We start from the raw sequence: 12,778 nt of genomic DNA on the forward strand, positions 1-12,778 counted from the left end.
GACGCTCTTCTTCTCTGTATCTGTATCTACTAATTCTGAGGGTAATCTCTAGGCTATCACCATAACCTTCTCATGATCATACTCAATTGTTGTATACATTTGTAGGAAACTATCTAGTTTGAATTAAACTGTCTTCTTTTCATGAACCTTTGTTGTAGATATCCTGTTAAGGTTAAGTTATCTTCCTCTTCATAGTGTAAGTCATGATCTTGTTTGGATAAAGCCAACTCGTAATTCTGCATAACTAAGATTGTTTGTCCCCTAATTAGTTGAGATCTTCATATACAATATATGATTCAAAACTTGTACAATACATCCCTATCCTCAGTCTCTTTGAGCCACTGCTGGTTCTGTAAAGCTTGCATGCATCTATCATCAACTTGTCTTTCATGAAAGTAGAACTTAGATATTCTATTATAATCAATTTAGGAGCTGAAGCATGATTACTTCATACTTGTATAATAAGCTGGACATATGTTTGAGTTGAATTTGTTTTGATGCAATGTTTCCATTTCCTTTCTTCACTAACATGTTGATTTAGTTATGTAATTGGTTCTATAATGTGCAAAGTTCCCCTACTTATATGAGGTCACTAAAGGGCTGTTTGACTCTACTTATATGTGTAGTTTTTTAAATATTGCAAGTATATCTGTTTGACTCTACAATACCATGTTTTTGTTTTAAATTATGTCCAGATCATCTCTTTATTATCAATATAAAACTAAACTTGACTCTCAAACCTTATGAAGTCCACTTGTTGATACAGTCTGAACATGATGACCTGCTAATATTTTTAGAAGCATGATCCTGTTGAGACCTTAGGGATCCCAAGTTTGAACTTGTGAATTGGTAGCCATGCTGAGAGTTTAGTCTTATTTTTGATACCTTGATAACTATGTTTTCCCATGGCTGTTTGTCTGAACCTGTATTGATGATCTTAAAGATGTCAAGTAGTATAATTAATCCTTGCATGTGTTAATAATAAACTGAGTAGTTCACAGTCAGTTTGCTAAGGCAAAGGTATCTGCATCTTTTGTGTTGCTGTCTATATGAGTTCTACATGCCCATTTTCTCTTACATATGTTGTCCCTTAATGATTCACTCCCACAATAGTATAATATGAAACTTTCGTTTTCCATCTACATATGTTCTGAAGTCAGCCCTTTAGGTTGGCTTGATATGCATTCTTTATTTAATGTCAAAAGTAATTTGTATTCTCTTGTGTTATTCTATTAAGAGGAAAGTATATATTTTGTGGGAAGTAATACCGTAGTATTTATTTTACATTGGAAGGGCCTCTTTGGCACCTAAGACCATAGGGAAAACATGCTGTTAGTGTTTAAGAGTATTTGGGAGCGGAGTTTGACTCTGGGTTGGACTGCCCTCCTCGGCACAAGTATTTCCCTGGGCCTTAAGTCTCTTGGGAACTTTGAAGTGTCGGGGATCCAAAAGGGAGCATCAACCTCGAGTAAGATTCCCTCATTATCTCTTAATTCATTGACACATTCAATTCTTTAAGGGTTTAGTATATAATGATAACGAAATGTTTCCAATATGGACTATTTGCTAAGTAAATCCACCACATTAATATATAATTTCCCCTTACAGTATTAATCTTATTCTTGTTTCCATTATCTGTTTGTCTACCTATCATATGCAACAGAGAGTGATATGTTGTTAGAGTATGCTGAGTATATGTTGAATATGTATCTAATGACTTTCTTATTCGTTTGATATGTACATCTTCTTGGGCCGCTGAGTTTCTGATGAACTCAGGCCTAATTCTAGCCTTGTTCGAGGAGCACCAAATCAGCTGTATTCGCGTCTCTTTACTGTTGGGCCTACCTTCTTGAGGCCCAATCACTAGAGTCCTGTCCTTTTTCTCTCAACTCCTTTATCGTTATTTACTGTCTCGATTAATTTGGTTTACTACTTCTATTAGTTTAGTTTACTATTAGTTGCATTTGTTATGCCTTTGTTGTTGTTTGGTCTCTCATGTATATAACACTCATATATTAGATCACACACTTTTCTTTTTATGCTTTAATATCATATAAACTTAGGCAAGCCTTAGACAATATAGGATTTAAAAAGGGAAATTAGTTAGTAATAGATCCTTAATTCGCTAATTATAATTTGCTCACAAATTATTATGTTTTCACTCATCTTTCCTTTCCTTAAAAGATTTTTAAAGCACCGAACTTAGCAGAAAAGCAGCTCTATTTCAAAAAGGAAAATCAGATCTCAGCTTCATTTTCGAAAGGAAAATCAGAACTTCAAGAACTATCACTCTGGAATTTTTGGCAAATAACCTTTTCTTTGAAAACCCTCAGAATATAAGATAATTTTAGGCTCACTTTCTTACAAAACATCCCTTAGAATTATATAAATAACCATCCCCCAATCAAAGTATTTTCATAACTCAATCTCTTTTATAAGCTTATAAAATCTAGACCTCTTATATACCAATTTCAAAACTCTTTCAATATATCTTATGAAATTCCTCATAAACTCGTATCCCTTTAGGGTCTCACATTCCTTTTATCATACATTTCCCTTAGGTATACGGTAAGCAGTACTCTTTATCACTAATCAAAGCATTTTATAAATAATTGATCCCAAACTTAGTCTAAATCCTATGGAGTAACCTCAGGTAGATTTTAAGGGGTGCCTAACACCTTCCCCTTAGAAGAACAAGAACCCTTACCCATAATCTGACCAGTTAGCAGAATAATAAATAGCATGACTTAGTAATTAAATAGGTACCCTAGTATACCTTTAAATATTAGATGGAGACTCTCTTTCATCAACAGCAAAAAAACCACATGTTGAGTTATGTCTTGACTAGTACAAAATAGGGTGCAACAACATAGCGACTCTGCTGGGGAAACACACTTAGGTTCTGACCTTAGCAAATTTAGACTAATTTGGATTTTGGATTTATTTGTACTTTGCTTTGATGATAATCGAAATTGCAATTACATGCTTATATGCCTTATTTGCTCTTTACAATTATCTGCTCTCTATGATCACCTTGCTTATTGCTGCTACACCCTTGTTTGTTACTACTTTATATACACTGTCATCACATCTCTTCCAATCCAGTCTTGGCCGTACACTATAACACAATGGCACACGAGGGTTGCTTTTTACATCCCTCCGAACCTTCTTTTCAAAACTCTCTAGTTTCAGAGGGTGGCGTTGTCAGGTCAACTGACATAACTTCTCGCAGTTCCCATTCCAATTCAAAAGTAGGAAACACTCTATTCTAGTAAATTAGGTCATACTTCATAAACCTTAGGTGAGTTGGTCCTTGCACCAACACACAATTAGGAAAGCCGCCCTGATGTCGATAGGTCATGCACCCAACGTCATAATTTATGTGGAAAGAAAAACAAATATGACAAGACACTTATGGATCTGAAGCAAACACTTGCCCAAATATTTTTCTTCTACCCACCTCAAAAAATGGAAATCAACCAGAACATCCCTAAAATTAGCATGGTAATGGGAGCACCACATAAGCTGAAACAGTGGTGGAAGAATATTCGTCAGGAACACGAAGACGAAGTTCGGACGCACCTAGGGGCATTAACTACTTTAATGAACATCTGAGCAGACAGGGTGCTCACTCGCTTGTTGATAGAGTTTTGGTATCCAGCTAAAGTGGTGTTCAAATTTGCCGACTATGAGCTGGTACTGACATTGGAGGAAGTCACAAGTTTTATGGAGCTACCATTCAATGGAAGAAAGTTAGTGTTGCTAGTTACTATGCCTGGTTATCGGTTCTTGGATGCTCTAGGTCTTACAAATAGCTGAAGTCTCAGAAGTATCGAGGATGGATGGGTGAGCCTCGACCAAATGTTCAACAGGTTTGGGCACCGTGAAAGCTACGAATGGTATTCGGGGGAGTTTCAATGTGACCATGCGACTTGAGAGAGTCTTAAGCCTATCACTTTTGCAATGGCACTACTAGGATTATTGGTCTTCCCACAACGAAGGGGCCGTATCAACTTCAACCTGTTACTGGTGTTCCTGGTAACCTTCCGTGGCAATCTTCAAGCTACTTTGGTGTCGATGGTGTTAGTCGAGATGCTGAGAGTTTTATACGCATGTGCATGAGGATACAATTTCTTTAAAGGATGTAACTTGCAACTTCAGATTTGGGCTACCGAACACTTCTTCCAGCGGGAGGCCATTATCGACTACTTTGTGGGTGTCAACAATATGATCCGCAGCCAGAATGAAAGGATAAAACACTGGATCTCCTCACATGAGAAAGAAGAATGGAGGGAAACACTGACCAATCTGACAGGAGAATAGATCAACTGGAAACTCTCTTGATTAGGTAGAAGGGCAATCTTGAGGACTCCCCAAAAGTACTTCATTGAGTTGATCGGATTAGAAGGCATTCAACCATACTCACCTTTACGGGTCCTCAGACAATTTGGGATGATCCAAGATGTGCCTCTGTGGACAAGGACGATGCTATACGAGGTGACTACAACGGCCAGATTCCAATTCCCAGGATAAGGAAACTGCAAGAAGAGTGGAATGTCGTGGTAACAATGCCTATGGGTCAAAATTCATTGTGCACCCGCGAGTACTACATTTGGATTAAAGAAAGAAGAAGAAGAAGAATCGGCCTGCCCAAGCAGAGAGGGTATAGCCTGGATAGAGGATGCGGTGGTTGCTTTGCAGATTTACCATGAGATCCTTCCATATTATCTTGTGACCACATCAATGCATCATCAAGCGGTCTCGGGATCCATTGACCATATGTTGCCACCGACTGAAGAGGATGATCGGGTAGTGGAATGCATCCAGATAGAGTTAAGCATAGAACCAGAAGAAAATTCGGATGAGGACTCTGAATTCAACGATGATGAGGAAGACCCGGAGGAGGATCCCGAAGAGAAGGGTACAGGAAGCGACTTAGGGGATGGTTATTAGAATTGGTTGATTTCCCCTCCTTTCACTACTTTGTACCTTTCCCCTTAGTTTTCCCTTTTACTTTCCAAAAGGTAAAATTGTATCAGCCCATGCAACTCTATGATGTAATCCTTGTTCCAACTTGTATTAGTCTAATTTATTAATGAAGACAAAATTTCTTCGGATCTAAATGTGTCAAGTCTAAACGTCTGTCAAACATCCGCGAATTAGGCCTATCTCCGGCAATGAGAGGTCCCTGCGAATATTAGGAACACGCTAGTTTGTAATGCATGCATGATTTTCTCTATGTGATTTCCTGCTCGAATAAATGAAGAAACTGACTCTTGCTCTTTTTTTTTTCTTTCTTCTTATTTTCTTTTGCTTTATTATTACCCCTCGAAAATAAAATAAAGTTGGTTTGTGTCGACTAAAACTGGCAGAGCCATCATATAATCTAAGGTCTAAGGGAAAGATGTCAGCTGCACAAGACCCAACTGAACATGCTCTAGTCATAGCCGACAGCCCGGGGCGATCAGGGGAAACAGACAGCACTAGGAATGATGAACACGTGGCCAGGATGGCCCAAGAAATGGAATCCTTAAGAGAGGAGGTACAACATATTAGAGAATTGGCGAACCTGGCTGTGACAACACTTCCTCAACCATTCATATTCCCTTCTTTGGATTCACTTCCAGATCATTTTCCTTCAACATCACGCCAAAACAAAAACACTCCAACCTCAACCCCTACCACTCAAGTCATACCTCCAGTAACCCCCATTAACCCACCAAATCCCCCTATTCACACTCCCTACCTACCACAATACCCTCAGATATCACAGAACCCTCATATTCCCACTAATGCAACTACCCTTCCTCGTGACGGAGTCACTTTCATCTCTAACTAGCACATAATTATGGCCTATGCCGCTACTCACGAGTGGTACGTTCCCCCTATATATGCCATTACCGAACCTACCTTTACATCACCTTTCAAGGTTAGGGTGCCATATGAGATTGATCAGTACGCCGAGATGGAGAGAGATGCCCGGCGTAAGGAAGAAGAGTCGGTATCTGAGCAGTTGCAAATGATGAGAAGGCAAATAAAGAGTCTCCAGGTGGCCCAAGGAAGTGAAAGCCTAGACTATGAGGACATGTATATTCACCCAGATGTGGATATGCCAGTAGGCTACAAACCGCCAAAGTTTGATGTCTTCGATGGGACAGGGGACCCTCACACACATTTAAGGGCTTATTGTGACAAATTGGTCAGAGTAGGAAGGAATGAGAAACTAAGAAAGAAATCATTTATAAGGAGTCTAACGGGAGAAGCACTCACCTGGTAACCCGACAGGACCCGTGAAATTAGAGAACTTGGCAAGATATGGTGAAGGACTTCATGAACCATTTTCGATTGAATATTGAGAACACTCCTGATCGGTTCGCGTTGTTGAACCTGCAGAAAAAACCATCTAAGTCAGTTCAAGAATATGCACGATGGTGGAGGACAGAGGCTGCCAGGGCACAACCACCATTGGATGACAGTGAACTAACCAAGTACTTCATCCGAGCCCACGAGGGAATATACTTTGAAAAGATGATGGGAATGATGGGTCAAAAGTTCCCCGAGCTAGTTAAGATGGGAGATTTCTTAGAAGAGGGCATAAAATTTGGTAAGGTGCAATCTATAGAAACACTGTAAGCGGCCAGCAAGGCAATCTAGTCAGGATCAATCTGCAGCGAGAAGAAAAATAAAGAAGAGGTCTCAGCAGTCGTCCCCTACTATCAAACTAACTCATCTCATGAGAGCACCTCTTATTCCCCAAACAACCACTCACCCTCAACCACAATACAACCCTCCTTGAGCCAACAACAACCAAAACCCATAATGGCCATATGCTCATATCCAAACCACTACTCGCCAAAACCGACCTGTGCATGCACCACGCCCTCGTCCCAACTTTGAAGAAAGGTGTCCCAGAACCTATACTGCAATTGTTGAGCCTCTGGCCCAATTGTTTTAAAGGTTAAGAAGAGCATGATTGATACACCCAATCGAGGGAATGGTTCCTACACATCCCTCCAAATATTTTGATGCCACTAAGAGATGCATTTATCATTCCAATGTACCGGGGCAGGATACTGAAGACTGTTTCAAGTTGAAAAATGAAATTGAAACCCTGATCAAGAGTGGAGCTATCCAGTACATTCCAGCACCACCCAATGTGAATCACAGCTCATTGCCAAATCATCAAAACCAGGGAGCTAACATGATCACATTAGACGACGAATATGACCTGAAGGGAACAATTGTCACTATCAGAAATGCAGAGGCCACAAGGATCCCTCCTAAAAAGGCTCCCATCATTACAGTACAACTAAAGCCTACGGTAATAGTTCAAACTTATCCGCAGCAACCTACCGATGCTACTTAAGATGAAAAGGATCGAGAGTACAAAATTGTCACATGGACCTACGGCAAAAGGAAAAAGCCAAAATGACAGACTCTGTCGCAGCTCATGGTATGACTAGGTCTGGGAGATGTTATACCCCTGAAGATGTCAATCGAGGAAATCTGGGGAGAGAACAAATTCCAAGGAGGAACATAACGGACCTAGAAGCCGCGGTGTTTTGGAAAAGGATGTCAAGTAAAGAGTATTCTGTGGAAGAACAGTTAAAGAAAACTCCAGCACAAATATCTATCATGGATCTATTAATTTATGACGGTCATAAGGACGCTTTGTTGAAAGTAATAAGCGGGGTAAATGTACCAAGTAACACCACTAGCGAGGCGCTGGCCACGACAATTGGGAAAATGGTAGAAGAAAACATGATCACTTTCAGAAGAGACAAACTTCCTATCGAAGGCGCAAGTCATAACAAGGCTCTTCACATCACTATCAAATGCGGGGACAAAGTGGTATCCCGAGTGTTGGTCAATGGAGAATCGAGAGTCATCATTTGTCCGCTCTCCACCCTACTGGATTTGGGAATTCATTTGAGGGAGGTTAAGGAAATACACGTAAGGGTGAGGGCCTTTGATGTCTCGCAAAAGGATGTTATTGGGGAAATTTATCTACCCTTGTAGATCGGGCCGGTTGACTTTCCAGTGTTATTCCAAGTGATGGACATATCCTCTTCTTACCATTTTCTACTAGGCAGGCCCTGGATACACATGGCAGGGGCCATACCGTCTACCTTGCACCAATGCATAAAATTGGAGTGGGGATTCCAGGAGATCGTGGTCCATGGTGAGTGGGGTCACTTCGCCTATTTGGAGTATGTTGTCTCATTCATTGAGGTACTAGACGGAGTCGCCTTTCACACTGTAGAAATCATGTAGACTACTAAGGTTGAGAAGACTGAACATAATCTGGGAATGCAATCGTCGTACAGATCCAAGATGTCTAAGAGGGAGATGATGAAATATGGATACAAGCCAAGAACAGGGTTCAGAGCCAAGTCAAATGGAATCACAGAGCCAATTGAACACAATGGGTAGAAAGGAAGGGCTAGCATAGGATATCAGCCTCCAAAAGGGAAAACTCGCACCGTTAACTCCGAGAAAAACGTTTTTGTGCCAGAGCATGTTTCAAGTCCGGGACAGAGTTCAACACCCGAAGATGACATCATCGACGAGATGGAAAAGATGTTCGTTGAATATGATTGAAGAATGTTGTGAAGGAACTGACATCAAGACACCAACTATTAGGGATGCCGAACCAAGGGAAGAGCTGCAGAATTGGACAGCCAGACCCATCTTCGGTTCGCCGGGAGTCTTGGTAGTATCGAACTGTAAAAGTTATCTTTTAAAAGAGCATGGTCAATTGAGGCATGTACCGTGTCTATACCTTTTTGTTATTTGCCTCTCGAGAACTCTTATGACATTCCCCTTTTGATGAAATTAAAGAATATTTTTCCTAAATATCGCAATTTTATTTTACCGCTTTATTTATACCTAGCTTTTCTTTCAGTAGTCAAACCGATACAAAATTGCGTTCCGCGATTATGACATGTAACAAAACAAATGAGCGCAACAATTTGGATTATGAGGAATATGATGCCAAACGAAGCCCAACCTCGATGAAATGGAAGTAGTCAATCTTCGGGGTGAAGAAGACGTGAAAGAAACCAGAATCAGCATTCACTTAGAAGCCAAGTAGAAGGAAAAAATGATTGAGCTCCTCCGAAAGTACATCGACGTGTTCTCATGGTCCTATGATGACATGCCAGGATTAAGAACCGACATTGTCTCGCATTGACTACCCACTGACCCTGCCAGACCGCCGGTCAAGTAGAAGCCTAGGAAGTTCAAACCTGATTTATGTCTAAGGATAAAGGAAGAGGTGACCAAACAAATAGAAGCAAATGTAGTAAGGTTCACCAACTATCCAAGCTAGTTGGAAAATATTGTCATGTTGGTTCCCCAAGTACACACAAGTATACGTGGCCGTTAAGTAAAAAAGTGACTCGAAAGTCAGATTTCAAACCCACAAAGACTTAGATTAATCGTTAACTAAGCAAAATAAAATCAATTTATTGTCCAAGATAATCAAAAGTTTGGTTTTTCTATTACAACTACTATTGCGAAATTTAAACACGTAACCAAGGGAGATATAGATTCCAGGGTTGTGGTCGGTTTATCAATCCTATTGAGTTCGTAATTACACCTGCTAATCCGAATTATCTATGGTTGCTAGTTGATCGGATCATTTATATCAATAGCATGTTCCCACAATACTATCCGTCTATCCACAATATATCAACCCTATATTCCTATGGTATTGAATATATCATGTACGAATCTAATACAGTATTCAACTAAGCAAGACTGTTAGTATATTCCTATCCTAACCGCGAAATCTTTACCCCAGCCACGGGTTCAGAAACAAGCTCTCTCTAATTCTCCTCTAATTTAAACATGGATTTCCCAAGCATAAAATAAATAGTAAATAGAACTCAACTGCTAGCCAAATAATTAAGCAACTATGCAGAGAATTAGAGAAACAACCAAAAGACAATAACTCGAATTAGCGGTAATGTAATTAATAAACTTCAATATTCATGACAACCACAACCCTAGAATGCGAAGTTTAGCTCCACATAGGCTTGGTAGCAAAACAACAATTCATCCAAAGAAACGTAAAGATTACTAAGTTTTATGGAAGAAAAATGGAATCTGATGAATTCCGACCTCCACGACGGCTCTGTGCTCTCCCTTGGTTCAAAATATGTCCCCCTCCCCTCCCTCAAAAATAGGTTTAGAACCCCTTTTATACATGTTGGAGACATGTAGGGTTGAAATCCCCAAGTCCCAGCGGAAATAGGACAAAATCCGCCCTTTGGCGTCTCGCTTGGCGCCTTGCGCCAACCTAGACAGCAAACGTTTTCTACTTTTGTCAATGGCGTTTTGGTTGGTGCTTGGCACCAACCTGGAAACCAAACTTATACTTCCTCCAAATTCTTCCATTTTGACGTCAATTTGCATGCAATCATTCCAAATTACTTCCAATTGACTCCTATACATATAAAAAATATTATTAAGCCCGAGTCACAAATATTCACACAAAAATTAACAAGATCGACGTATAATGCAATGCAAATTACATGCAAAAACATGAAATTTTAGTCAAACATCACCACCCCACACTTAAACTCTTGCTCGTCCTCGAGCAACCAACAATTAACATTATTCTTGAGCACTTTATATTTACACATCTGAAGCACACCAGACCAATGACCATGGTTGATAGCAACAATTAAACTCTAACCAAAAATATTCACCATGCAAAAATATTCACAACAAAGATGGCATGCTTATAACAATCCTAGCCTCTAAACCTGACTCAGTGTCACCATGCACTCATGGCTTGAACACCCAACATCATAGAGAAGTATAATAACGTTACCTATCCCTCATGAAACCATGTTCCCTCACAATAAGAACAAGAGAGTAAGTTGAATCCATACATGTAAATCAAATGCTCAAATATATTTTAAGGACTTATATATATCAAATAAAATTGCTCACTCTCATAAAAGAAGTCACATGCATGCAATTGGCACAATATGCTTGCCTTTAATGTAAATCTCTACTAATGCAGGTTTGCTCGATCTAAAATCAATTAGGACTTTTTCATGGTTGTAATGTTGGCTAAGGAGCGAGTAGGATATATTTAGGAATAGTGGCTAACCCTCCTAAGTACTCTAACACATCACATATTTAACTTTAAGCGCCAATTCTTCAATCCCAACTTCAATTTCACAAACAACATCACCCAAAAGACTATTCCTTTTTCTTTAAGCACTACTTTAATTCATACCCCACTAGCAAGAACAAGACAACAATTCATTCATCTCTATTTTTCCTTCTCTTTTTTCAGATTTTTCATTCTTTTTCTTCTTCTTTTTTTCTCAATTTTTGTTAGTCGAATATTATTCTAAAAATAATTGCACCTTTCTTCCTTTCATTGGTTCCACTCGAAAGCCACCCAAATTCTCCTAACTTCTTTTAGCGCTCATTTCACAATTAAAGTGCTTTAAGAGGTAAAAGGATCAAAACAATGTCAAGTAAGAACAAACAAAATATAAGTTTGTTATGTGGGTGCCAAATAAAAGTCTATAGGCTCAAAAAAGTTAATAAAGATAGATTTTATTTGTGATATGAATTTAAGCTCGAAAAGATCAAAGAAAGCCTAAAATCATTTTTCAAACCGAGCATCACCTAAAATTTGCTTCAACTCACATACCGGCAAGTTCTAGACTCTATCACAATAACATGGACTATACAAAAATTTCACTTCATACATGGCACACGACTCACTAAGAATGGTCTCATTCCGACTCTCAAATAATGCAAGTATGAGCCATAAGATATTAAGCATTAAGCACAAAGTGAACAATAGTCAAGTAAATGAGACATATGGGTCACGAGACATGCTATCCAAATAACCAAGGCATCATAAGCAATTTCAGCACATAGGGAAGATACTACACATGCCAAAGCCTAAATATGCTACTATCAAAAATGTCAAGAGTGCCTAGGAATCTCATCTTTCCTCCATTTATTTCCTAAATACTACCCTACTCAAAATAAAAAAACTATGACCCGGTTCAAACTACATTCTTTGGAAAAGAATCGAGGCACAAAGAAAACCCACAAGGGATTATTACCACCTAAAGGAAACTAAAAGACATATTTTTGGATTTTTGTTTAGACTTTAATCCCTCAAGAAAATTGTCTAGGAGATCCATCGTTGGGAAAAAGTCCAATTTTCTAAATTCTTTTTCCTGATTTTTCGTTATTTTAAAAAAATTAAGCTACTAAAATACTACACAACTACGAAAACAAAAAATAAGAAGCCAAAATCAAAATAAGAAGTTAACATTTTTACTAACATACTACTACTAATTATCTAGAGGAATTCTCCCACCCCACACTTAAAAGAGTGTAGTGTCCCCAATGCACAAATAAAGCAAAAGAAAAATAATGAGGGTGGACAAGAAACTCACAGAAAGGCCAAAGGCCGAAGCAATTATGGCTCACGAGGTACTCAAACTTTCCCCATGCATGGTCCTTTGTGCGGGCACCCCACACTTAGTTCTCACCATCTAGCTTGCTTTTACACTATTTCAATGGCTTTGTTTTTCTATGCTTGTAATCCTACAAAATAAAAATAAACACTAAAAAAAATATTTAAAAAATAAAAATGAAAGAAGGCGGTAAAAGAAAGTAGTAAAGTTGGATTGCCTCCAAACAAGCGCCTGATTTAATGTCGTGGCACGACTTGAACCGCTTATAGCCTCCACCTCGACCTTATGAATTGAACCCCTAATTTGGCGTCAAG

This window comes from Nicotiana tabacum, chromosome 15, assembly GCF_000715075.1.
Source record: "Nicotiana tabacum cultivar K326 chromosome 15, ASM71507v2, whole genome shotgun sequence".
Taxonomy (NCBI): Eukaryota; Viridiplantae; Streptophyta; class Magnoliopsida; order Solanales; family Solanaceae; genus Nicotiana; species Nicotiana tabacum.